Source organism: Mustela nigripes, chromosome 12 (genome assembly GCF_022355385.1).
Source record: "Mustela nigripes isolate SB6536 chromosome 12, MUSNIG.SB6536, whole genome shotgun sequence".
NCBI lineage: Eukaryota > Metazoa > Chordata > Mammalia > Carnivora > Mustelidae > Mustela > Mustela nigripes.
In genome coordinates, this window is record NC_081568.1 from 45,729,007 (window position 1) to 45,741,216 (window position 12,210).

Consider the following 12,210-nt stretch of genomic DNA (forward strand, 5'->3'; position numbering starts at 1 on the left):
TTGAGAGAGAGAGAGAGAGAGAGCGAGCGAGCATACAAGCAGGGGGAGCAGCAGGCAGAGGGAGAGGGAGAAGCAGGATTTCTGCTGAATAGGGAGCCTGAGGTGGGGCTCCATCCCAGGACGGACACTTAACCCACTGAGCCACCCAGATGCCCCATCTTTTTCTTATTTTTAGCGTAATGGCTCAGTGATGAGATTTGTAGTGACATGGGCTTGAGTTGGAATCCTTGACACATGGTTGCTGGGCAACTTTGTTCAGGTGACCTAACTCTTCTGAACCCTAACCTCAGAAATGGGGATAAAAATAGTACCTATGTCATTGGCTTAGTTTGAAATTGAAAGGGATCTTTATGTAAATCACTAAGATAGCATATGGTTCTGCCTTAGTTTAGGTATTTATTTTTTGTATCTAGATGATTGTAATGGCCTCCTAACACATTGGTCTCCCTGCTTCCTCTGGTCTTGCTCACCTCCACTGACTCTTATTTCTACCCAAATTTTTCTTCCCAGATATAGCTCTGATTACATCATTCTGTTACTCAGCACCCTCAAATATCTCTTCACTGCCTTAAGGATAAAGGCCAAACTTAATAACTTCAGGTACTGCAACAATGTGAACCTAGGGTGTGTTCAATAAATGTCTGTAGAGTGCAGATTTGCTTACTTACCTGTAATCCATCATTGACACAGGCTGGCTAATTCGTTGTAGGAAGACCTTTGGCCATCCAGTAAGGTTTTGAGCAGGACTGGATGCTGCACAACTCCAGGGGGCGCTTTTCACAGTATTTGCTAAGTGAAAGGCTCCGCTAGAATCCATTGACGTTCTGTGGAGTTGAACAGGGCAGTGGCTGGAACAGTCTTGGATTCTGGTGTAGTCTCTCCTCTTGGGCAAGTCCCGTAATGGCCTTGAGTCTTAATTGTCAAATGGGGACAGAAAGGCCTGTAGTCCCTCCCTCTACACCAGTAGGGGTGATTGTGAAAATGAAAGGGCTTATAAACTGAGAAGTGCTGTCTCTCCCAAATTCTCTTGCTATTATTGTCATGGGGAGTGACTGTAGCAGTAAAGACTAGAAAGAACCTAATCGCCTGCAGTCAGTTTCCAAGATAAAAGTACCATTAGGAGCAGTGGGTGTGTGATATGCCCAAGCATATTATTTATTTATAATTTAAACTACCTTGTTTTTCTTATTTCAACAGCATTACTTGTACGAGCAGAAAATAATAGTCTATCAAAAAAGAAAATAAACACACCCATAATCCCACCCACACAGGAGCAAACATTATTAATTCCTTGATATGTTTTCTTCTAGAACCTTTCCCAGGCACATGTGGTATATGTACCATTTTATAGCCTGCTTCCCCCCACCCCCAATTTATGTGCCACAAACCTCTTTTTATATTAATAAATATACCTCCATGGTGTAGTTATTAATGGATGCCCATTATTCTGATGTGAGGACACACTCGAATTTATTTAACCAATACATTGTTGCTGGCATTTAGGTCAATTCTTACTTTTTCTTGTTAAAAATGGGCTGCAAGGAACATCCTTGTAGTGAAATCCGTGTGCACCTCCTTGCTTATTTCCTAAGGTTAAACCACAGAAGTGGAATTACAGGGTCAAAGAGTATGCATTTTTTTTTTTTTTTTGTTTTTGTTTTTAAAGGCTTTTGCAAAGAACTGTCAATTGCCTCTAGTAAGATTGTATGCTCAGTTGGATTTTGAAGGTCATTTCTGTCTGATAGTGGAGCATGCAAAATAAATAAACTTTGAACTTTCAAATGGAATTCATCTCTGCTGGGTTGTAATATGGGTTTAGTCAGAAATGTGGGGACGGTGGTCTGTGATGAAGTAGTAGGAAAGCCCTATTAATAGGTCCTAGGCTATATTCTTTTCTTGAGACCTTCTTAATATTTAAATTTTGGGTATCATTTTTGTAGAATATGGTTTTAGTTTCATTGATTTGGGTAGAGATGGCTAGAAGTCACACATACCTGATTCTCTTCTCCTTCCAAGCATGTGGAAGATGACATCTCCAATTCTTTGGAGTATGTGGGTCTGGTGACTGGGTCTGGCCAGTGGGCTGTGGGCAGAATGACATGGGCCACTTCTGGAGGGAAGGGCTACATTGTCATTAAGAGATCCCCTCCCCTGTCAAGCTCACGACCAGATCTCTGTCTTCTCCATGTTGATTGAGGAGTCCCAGTGTTTCTAAGGGTACACTGCCAGACAGTGGGGACTCTGTCAACTTGGGTCTCTGAGCATCTTCTTAGGACAGTTGCCCTGGACAGTCACCTGTGTTACAGTAGACTTTGAATGAGGAACCAGCTTATGCTAAGTCACTAAGGTGGGAGGGGGGTGTTTTTTAACTGAAGCATAATCTAATTCATTCCAAATAGTACAGTATGTAATTTGATTCCAGAGCTGAGTTATTAGTCACCCCCCAAATACTTCTTAGAGAGCCTGTTCTGTGCTGGGCACTGTGGAGGATGGAAGAAAGATAAGCTTAATCTCTGTTTGCAAAATCTATACTCTACTATTTTTGGATAACGTGTATATATGGAACACTGTAGATAGGCATCGGTAGTGTATACTTTTTTTTTAATATTTTATTTATTTATTTGACAGAGAGAGATCACAAGCAGGCAGAGAGAGAGGAGGAAGCAGGCTCCCTGCTGAGCAGAGAGCCCGATGCGGGGCTCGATCCCAGGACCCCAAGATCATGACCTGGGCCGAAGGCAGCGGTTTAACCACTGAGCCACCCAGGCACCCCAGTAGTGTATACTCTTTAAAGGGACTTTGTTCATGGCAAGCTAGGTCACATAATAATAACAGATGTAATGAACATCTCTTGTTCTAGTTCAGCCCAGTGGAGTGAAGCTGTCTTCCTTTGGAAAACTTCTCTGGTGCTCCATGTGGTTCAGATGGAGTAGATTGAAGATTATAATAATATAATAATTGTGCTTATATTATAGATAGGGGAGACTATAGATTATAGTCTCCACTTCCCGAGCCACTGGAAAAGGCATATAACTTCCCTGGAATTTCTTGGGTTGAAGGTGGAAGTGGTAGCTCTGTCCTGCCCCTGTGTCATAAGCTGTAGAAATTGATCCCTGAGGAGTCTGAGACAATGAAGACAACTCATAGACCGAAGCTGACATGAAATCCAGAGTGTTGATCAGAGGGTGATTCTAAAGCTGTTTGAGTTCCCGGATCCTGACTAGCCTGGGGCCAGAACCACCTGTGTGCCTCTAGATGCGTCACTCGATACATTTCCTTTCCTTTTTATTTAAACTAATTTCAGCTGGTTTCTGTCCCTTCCAGTAGAATTCTCATTAATATAATAAATATTGTATTTGTTGACAAAAATAATCTTGTGCCAATAACCAACACATGTTTGAAACCTTGACATACGTAATCTGATTTAACCCTGATAACAATCACATGACATCAGTTGGCTTACTAGTATCCTCCCCACTTTACAGAGGAAGAGAGTAAAGCTGGGCAAGACGGGTCACTTGCTCAAGAACACACAGTTTGTAAGTGGTAGGACAAGAATAAGACTCAGGGAGCCCAACTTCCAAGCTCACAGTTTTCACATTTCTCCATGAGCTTGAGTCTTTTTATTTTTAAAGATTTATTTATTTTAGAGACAGAGAGAGCACATGAGTGTGTGGGGGTGAGGGGCAGAGGGAGAGGGAGAGAGTCAATCTCAAGCAGACTCCATGCCAAGCTCGGAGTCTGACTCGGGACTTGATCTCACAACCCTGAGATCATAACCTGAGCCAAAAATCAAGAGTCAGACCCTTAACTGTCTGAGCCACCCACATGCTCCAAGCATGAGTCTTAGTATCAAGGTTTATAAAAAGTGTTTCCTATTTTTTCTTTCTCTATCTCACGTTATCTTCAAAGGATGACAAAATCATTTGTGGCTGTTTTGCAGAAGTATGTATAATTCCTTCTTTTTTGCAGAAGTGAAATGCAAATCCTTGTAATTTTGTTTTTGTTTTAGTTTTTTCATTTTTAAATTCTAGAAGGAACATTTGATTATTTGGTATAATTCTAGAATCTTTGCTTAGAAGTACCAAGGTTGGGAAGGTGAAAAATGGTGATAATAAGCATAATGAATGAAGTAATGTTTTCAACTGCCTAAGACCCCCAATTTTTTCTCCTCTATCACCCCACATCATCCATGGTTTTTATTCTATTGCTTTCCCTCCTTTTGAATGTCAGGCCAGCTCGGAGAAACCCAAGGGTCTTTCTGTTGAACTGGCCACAGGACAAGGGCGGCAGCTGCTAAGTGGTTTTTAAGACTTCTGCAGTAGATGAACACAGCTGTCTGCCCTCTCCAATGGAGCATGAAGCAGAGGGGAAGCCGTGGGAGGCAGCCAGTCTCACAGGCACTGCAGCCTGGGGGCTGAGGCTGCTAGCACAGTTGTCATTATGCTAATGGCATCTGCAGAGCCAGAGCCAGTGACCGTTGGAGGGAAGCAAGAACTCTTGAAGGTCCATTTGAAGTCTTTGTGCTATCAGTTTGAAGTCTTGTGACACCTGTAGTTGGTACCTCCTAACTGACTTTATTTTATGCTTGTATAGTGAGCATTGCTCCATTAGGGTCCAAAGACCTTGCAGACCTAACAGATGTTTAAGGAGAGTCGGTGTATAGGAGGTGGCCGTCGAGTACAGAGGTTTTGGACACCATGCCTGGATTTGAATCTCAGCCTTTGGCTTCACTGGTCATGTGAGTTCAGGCAGGAGACTTCACCTCTTTGCTTCCCTTTCCTTATCTCCAAAGTAAGGGGTATAATAGTACTCCCATTCCCCCCAACAGCCATTGAGGGTTGTTGAAAGTATACAATGAATTAGTCCATGTAAAACACTTTGTTCACACTGGACACTCATGCTCCGTAAATGGTAAGGAGAAAGCCTGGGAGAGGACTGGCGTGTGCGTGGAAAACAGAGCAGTCCTGAGTGAATCTGGATTAAGCCCTTAGCAGCCAGGTGACCTTGGACAAGTCATACGTCCTTTCTGCCCTTGGCAGACAATGTAGTGACCTGAGAAAGCATCCTAAGAGACGTCTGGCACATCGGATCTGCTCAGTAAACAGTGCCATCTTTCCTTTTCTTCTGGGCCTCAATTTTCCCATCTGTAACATGAAGGTGGTTAAAGTCTTTTCTTTCTTTAACTGTGTAAGAATTTGAATCTGCTACCAGAAATCCCTCTGAAAAAGGGTCCCCTATGTGGGACTGGCTAGATAAACCAAGGGAACTCGGTAGAGCAGCGATCTCTCAGGATCAGGGATCACTACCCAAGAGAGTTGCCATCCACTGTCACTCATGCCAGAGGGCAGGGGTCTGAGGAATGGGCCCAGGGAGGAGGCAGCAGCCAGAGATGGCAGTGATGGGCTCCAAACCAACTCTGCCACTAATTAGTTGTGGGGGCCTCTGTCTCCTAGTCTTCAGCTTCATCCAGCAGGAAAAAACAAGAAGGCTGGACACTTTTGAGGAACCTAGGGGGTGGAGGGTAGTAATACATTGAAGCAGAGTGGTCTGGCAAATTCAGGAGCAGATGGGGGTTCGGGATGGAAGAGTGGCTCACATAAACTTCATGTATCTCTTGGCCCTCTTTTCTTAGAAGACTGAAGATATAAGTACTGTCATCCCAATGCTACAGAAGAGGAAAGTGAGAGAGAGACTCAGTGCTTATAAGGTCTTACAGTGAGTCAGCAGAAGAACTGGATCTTAAATCTGGGTTTGCTGACTCCTGGTCCAGTTCTCTTTCTCCAGAAGACTGGGTTACATATCAGGGTAGCTGGATGCTGATATTAGTCCTGCCCCAAATGGAGCCTTATCAGCTGGGACAGCATGTTTGCCACCTCAGTCTTCTCATCTGTGACATGGGGGTTTTCATGAGATTACCTTTAAAGCCCTTTCCAACTCTGAAGTCCTAGAAACTGCTATCTGCCCATCTGACTATCTCTGTTGCCTTCCAAAGACCAATGTTGAACTTGACAAAGACTTTCCACCAGGCCCCGTGTACTTAGCACTTTCTTGACGACAATGTGGGAAAATTGCTTTTATTGCTGGATAGGGAAGTTGGTAATAAAAGCCAACTCCTTGGGTGCCCTAATTCCACTTTAGGAAGAATGAACATATTGTTTTAATTAATCATATGAAAGCAAAATTAGCATGATTGTGTGAAAGGTGTTGTAAATCATCTTGATCCACATCATTGAGCAAAGAGCATTTAGTTATTTCGGAGTTGTTAAAGATTTTATCTACCCAAGTGAAAATTCAATTAGTACTAGCTCCAGCTTATATAAAACTAAGGATTTTCAACTGTGGGAAAATACTCTTTGTGTGTGTGAATACCACCTTGTGCCACTTTGATAAATTACTATAATTAACTGTATCCTATGCAAGCTAAACAAAATTTACTGAACTGTTGTTGTATAAAAGGGATATCTTCTCTTCCCTTGTTTGGGAGATTACTCTAATCTATACATGATAACTGCCTCAAATATCATGCTTTTTATGCTGAGGTTTGAAAATATCTACACAGCTCTAGCGAGCACCCGTAAAACTCTGTTGGTTTTCATCACAATCCACCTTTTCCCCTCTGGGTGTAGAGACATCAGCTATGGGCTTCACTATGATTCAATTAAATGTGCTATGTTTAATTAGCTAGCTGGGGAAACACTGCAAGCAGAACCAACTTGGAACATCCTGATAGCTTAGCCAAAGGGCTGGGTTATTTTGGGAAGGGAAGAGGAAGGTAGAACAGGCAAGGAACGGAAGGGAAGGAAATTTCTGCTCACTGCTCCCTGGCACACACTCTTTGCTTCAGCCACAGGTCCCTCCTTTTCAGGCACACCTGGCTCTGCCTCCCTCTCCCACCCAAATCTTACCTTGACTTCAAGGCCAACCCCGTCTTCCTTTCAGAAGTTTTCCAAAGAGATTTGGAAGTCTATTTTGCTTGCAAATGTCTGCTGGGCATGCCAAATTCTCTCCCCTGATTTATCAACATATCTCTTTATGGGTTCTTTGACCTTTTCTCCTTCTTCACCCTCGATGGGGTCTAATTCTCGATAAGGGAACACCACAGAAATTGGCAGGACTTTTGCTGGAGTGGTCCAGTTTCATCCTGAACTTCATCATATCAACTGTCCAAGTCTCAACTCTGAGCAAAACTCTGGGAACAAGGTCATTCAGAACCAGAGTTTGTCTAGTGTGTTGGGTCATTTTGGAAAGACTTTTCAAGTAATTTTTAGCAGCACTATATCTGCTATAATTAGCTAACACTTGCTGCATGCCTATTTCAAAGAGCCTTGTGTGAATTATCTTCTTTATCTGTATCGGGATGCTGGGGGGTGGGATTCTTATTCCCAATTTACCAAAACTGAGGCTCAGAGAGTAAATAAGCTTGCTCAAGGTCATGTAGCTAGAAAGAATTAGAATAGAGCTCAGGGAGAGACTTATGGTTACCGGTTTATTAGAGGGCATGATAAAGGATACAGATGAAGATATACATAGGGTGAGATGTGGGAAAGTCCTGAGTGCAAGAGCTTCTGTCCCCAAGGGGCTGGGGTAAATCACCTTCCCGGTGTGGGTGTGTTTGCCACTGTGGCAGCTCTGTGAACCTCACACTGTTGGGATTTCCTCATGTAGGCATGATTGATTTCCAGTCTCTCTGCTCTAGAGAATTGTTGGGGATGTGGTGGGCTGAAGATCCCAAGCTTTTAATCATGGCTTGATCTTTTTGGGGACCAGCTCCCATCTAAGAGCTCACCAGAGTAGCCTCATTAGAACAAATGATGCTCCTAATACTCTTATCACTTAGGAAATGACAAGGTTTTGGGGAGTGCTGCATCAGGAACTGGAAACAGAGACCAATGTATATATTTTCTATTATCTCACAATACACGTAATAAAATGCTTCCCAGCCATTCAAATTCATCATCATATAATAAAACATTTCACATTAGGAGAATGCTTATAAACCTTCAGTATGTATGGATATCCCTAGGCCATTATGCTATGAACCCATTAGTTACTATCTTCACTTTATAGATGAGGAGACTAAAGCCCAGACAAGTTAAATAACATCTCTGAAATTCCACCACAGGTCAGCATGGGGACAAAGAATGAAGACCAAAGCCTACACTATACCTTTGTTTTCTTTGCCAGTTTTCTGTGTGTGTTTTTCCAAGTGAAACTTTTGATGTGTCATTGGTCTCTATCCAGAGGTTTTTACTTCCATACATGGTGATTTTAAGAGAGTGGGGGAGACAAGAGAGCCTGCAAACCCGACTTCATTAGAACTCCAGGAGTGATGACCTGGTTGTTCTTTCAAAGGGCCAGTAGGCAGTACCAAGCTGGAAACCCAGCAGGACTTCTAATTTGTCAACAGAACACAGCACAGCCTCGAGGGGTAGCCCTGGGGGAAGAGGATTATAAATGGAAAGAAAGAACTAGGCAAAACTGAAGGACAAGAGGAAAAACTGAAGGACAAGAGGAACTTGCTCGGTGGCCTCTTATGCAGCAGAACAAAAGGAGTTAAGGAATTTAGTTCAGGAATACAAGGGAATTACTGCTCTCAGTGTGGGAAAGGATGGGTGGATAACCCATGTCCTGGGATGGCTGAATCACCCCCAAACGACCACCAACCTTCTGTCCCAATGGCTCCAGGGTCAGGCAGCCACTGGCTCTGGAGGAACTTATTCTAACAGCCTCTCATATCATCAACAAATATTAATTAAGCACCGAATCACCATTGAACCCCTGCTAGGCCCTGCACTAGACGCTAGGGCAGTGAGATGACTGACATTGACTTTGTCCCTCCTCTGGGGGCACCAAAAGTCCAGTGGGGATTACAGGTGCTCAACAATTCCTCGCATGGGTAAATAAATATAACTTACAGTGTCTACTGTGGGTTGAATTGTCATCCCCCAAATTCATCTTTCGAAGTTCTAACCTCCTGTCCCAAGGACCACAGAATGTGACTTTATTTGGAGGTAGGGTCTTTACAGAGGTAAACAAGTTAAAGTGAGCTCATTGGGGGGCACCCTCCTCCAGTATGACTGATGGCCTTATACAAAGGGGAAATGTGGACACAGAGATGGGCACAGAAGGATGAGGGCGTGAAGAGACAAAGTGGAGAAGACCATCTCCAAGCCGAGGAGAGAGACCAGAACATGTCTTTCCCTCATAGCCGCCACAAGAGACCAACCCTGCTGGCCCCTCCATCTTGGCCTTCCAGTCTCCAGAAGTGTGAGGTGATCTGTTTGGGTTGCTTTGTTGTGGCAGCCCTGGCAAGTGAACATAATGTCATGAAAGAGAAAATAATGGGATGCATGAAGGGAAACATAGTATAGATTTGGGGATTCATAAAGGGCTCCCTGAGGAGGTGATGTTTGAAGCCCCAGTTGCCCCTGATGCCTCTCTCATGCCTTCCCTGACTATAGCACCCTTGCTCACTGTACCCCTCCTTGCTGTTCTTGGAACATAGTGGAGATGCTTCTACCTCAAGGCCTTCACTCTGCACAGAATGCTCCCCACCCACCCCAGGTATTCTTTGACTAATTTTCTCACCTCCTTCAACTGTTGGCTCACCATCAACTTCTCAATGAGGCCTACTCTCACCATGCCCTCCCTCCTTAAAATGGCAACTTGTCCATTACCACCACTTGCCTCTTATCCCAAAACTCCACTCCTCCTTTCTTTGCTACAACTTTCGTTTTATTCTGGAATGCTTACTCGTTTATTATGTTCATTCTTTTTTTTTTTTTTTTTTAAGATTTTATTTATTTATTTGGCACAGAGAGAGAGAGAGATCACAACTAGGCAGAGAGGCAGGCAGAGAGAGAGGAGGAAGCAGGCTCCCTGCTCAGCAGAGAGCCCGATGCAGGGCTTGATCCCAGGATCAAGATCATGACCTGAGCCGAAGGACAAGGCTTAACCCACTAAGCCACACAGGCACCCCTATTAAGTTCATTCTTTACAGTGTTTATCTCTGGCTAAATTTGAAGTTCAAGAGTAATGTTTTTTTGGTCTGTTTTGTTCACTGGTTTGTTTCCCAAGCACCCAGAACAGTGCCTGGCATGGAGCAGGTATGACACAATGCACTGTTGTTGAATATATGAATAAGGCCTGCGAAGAGTCAGGGAGAGTGTTTGAGGCAGAGGGATCTAAAGCGTATTGGCTCCGAGGCAAGAAAGAACCCATGATGCTCATGGATCAGAAGGAAGAGTGGGTAGCCAAGTGGAATGTGGTGGAAGGAGAGGACAGAGGGTGTGGGTAGGAGCCTGATCTTTGAACATCTCTGATTCTTAGGAATTTTTATCCTTATCCTTCGTTGTGATCCGTCTCCTTACAGATGCTAGCCCTGGTCTTAGTTCTTTCCCTTGGAGTAACATCAAGAAATCTTTTAATTTGTGGGGGCCCATCAGATATTTGAGGTTGGGTATCATCATGACCCTCTACCTCTGAGTTTTCTTAAGGCAAATGGTTCCAATTGCTTTGGCAAGAATATCTTTAAAAACAAACAAACAAACAAACAAAAAGCCTTTTTAAATACAAGTTTATTTCTTGCTCACATGAAGTTTAATTCAGTGTTTTTGATGAGTGGGGGGCTTGTCCCCAAGCAGTAATTCAGAGATCCAGCTTCTTCTGTCTTGTGGGTCTGCGTTCTATGACAAATGACCTCTGTGGTCCCTGTGGAAGGGGAAAGAGCATGAAGGATTGCACATGGGAGATTTTTAGGGACCACACCTGGCCATACAAGGGTGGCTTTTGAATCTCTTCATAGTCAAGTGATTCCCTTGGGCTTATGCATTGATTAGTCAGTATTTCTTGGAAAATGTCATTTTCAGAACTGAGTGTGGTACCCAGGAGTGGTCTGAATTGGGTAGTACCAGTAGGAGAGGCTGTTGTAACGTAGATACTATACTCTCAGTCCTCGGGACCTGGGGTAGTGTCGGGGATCTACCTCCTGTCCCTCCCTCTGCCTCTCTGCCTGCTCAGAGTTTCTTGGAACCTGCCCCAGGAAGGGACATCTTCCTTTCCAGCCCTGCCCTGGCCTCTCCCACAGATTTATAGGTGATGTATCGCTGTACTTCTAGCATGTGCTTCAGAATCGGACAGGCCTGGGTTGGAGTTCTGGCCCCTTTTCTCTTCCTCTTCTTTTTTTTTTAAATTTCTTGACAGTGTTCCAGAATTCATTGTTTATGCACCACACCCAGTGCTCCATGCAATACCCACTACCAGGCTCACCCAACGTTCCACCCCCCATCCCTTCAAAACCCTCAGATTGTTTTTCAGAGTCCATAGTCTCTCATGATTCATCTCCTCCTCCAATTTCCCTCAACTCCCTTCTCCTCTCCATCTCCCCATGTCCTTTGTGTTATGTCTTATGCTGCACAAATAAGTGAAACCATATGATAATTGACTCTCTCTGCTGGACTTATGTCACTCAGCATAATCTCTTCCAGTCCCGTCCATGTTGATACCAAAGTTGGGTATTCATCCTTTCTGATGGAGGCATAATACTCCATAGTGTATATGGACCACATCTTCCTTATCCATTCGTCCATTGAAGGGCGTCTTGGTTCTTTCCACAGTTTGGCGACCGTGGCCATTGCTGCTATGAACATTGGGGTACAGATCCTGGCCCCTTTTCTTACCAGCTGCATGACCTTGAGCAAATGTCTTCAACTTTTTAAACCACCGTCTCCTCCCATGTAAAAGGAAGATGATGATGATGATGATACAGGATTTCTGTGAAGAGTCAGTGAGGTAATTGACTTAAAAAGTGCTGAGCATAGAGCCTGGCACATGATAAGTGCTCAGTAAGTAGTGGCTAATAACGATGACCAGAAGGAACAACTTTCTCCTGCAGCCAAATGGACCGACTCCATATTTTTCAAATAGTTTTTGTTTCCTCCCTCTCTCTGTTTGTTGCCAGTTTCCCATTATCCACGCCGTCTTCCCTCTCCTCTCAGTCGTCTAACGCCTCGGATTCCCGAGTGGACTTCCTAGCTTCCCAACTCAGAATGGCTCTCTGCCATAGCTCCTCGTTTTGAGAAATGAACAAGAATAGACACTGAAGAATTAGGGGGTAAATACACGGCGCAGGCTATTCCTGAACCCCTCTCTCCTCCGATCTAGAAGCTGCTGGAAATGTTTTATTCATGAGGCTGATCTCAGCCCCCC

General features: G+C 43.9%; 1 long non-coding RNA gene across 1 annotated transcript in view; it reads left to right on the forward strand.

Annotated features, from left to right (window-relative positions):
- Positions 1 to 12,210, forward strand: part of LOC132027807 (uncharacterized) — a 33,119-nt gene that overhangs the window by 19,489 nt on the left and 1,420 nt on the right. Inside the window, exon 2 of the long non-coding RNA XR_009407210.1 lies at positions 11,619 to 11,793. This is a non-coding gene — a long non-coding RNA (uncharacterized LOC132027807). The remainder of the gene's footprint in view (positions 1 to 11,618; positions 11,794 to 12,210) is intronic.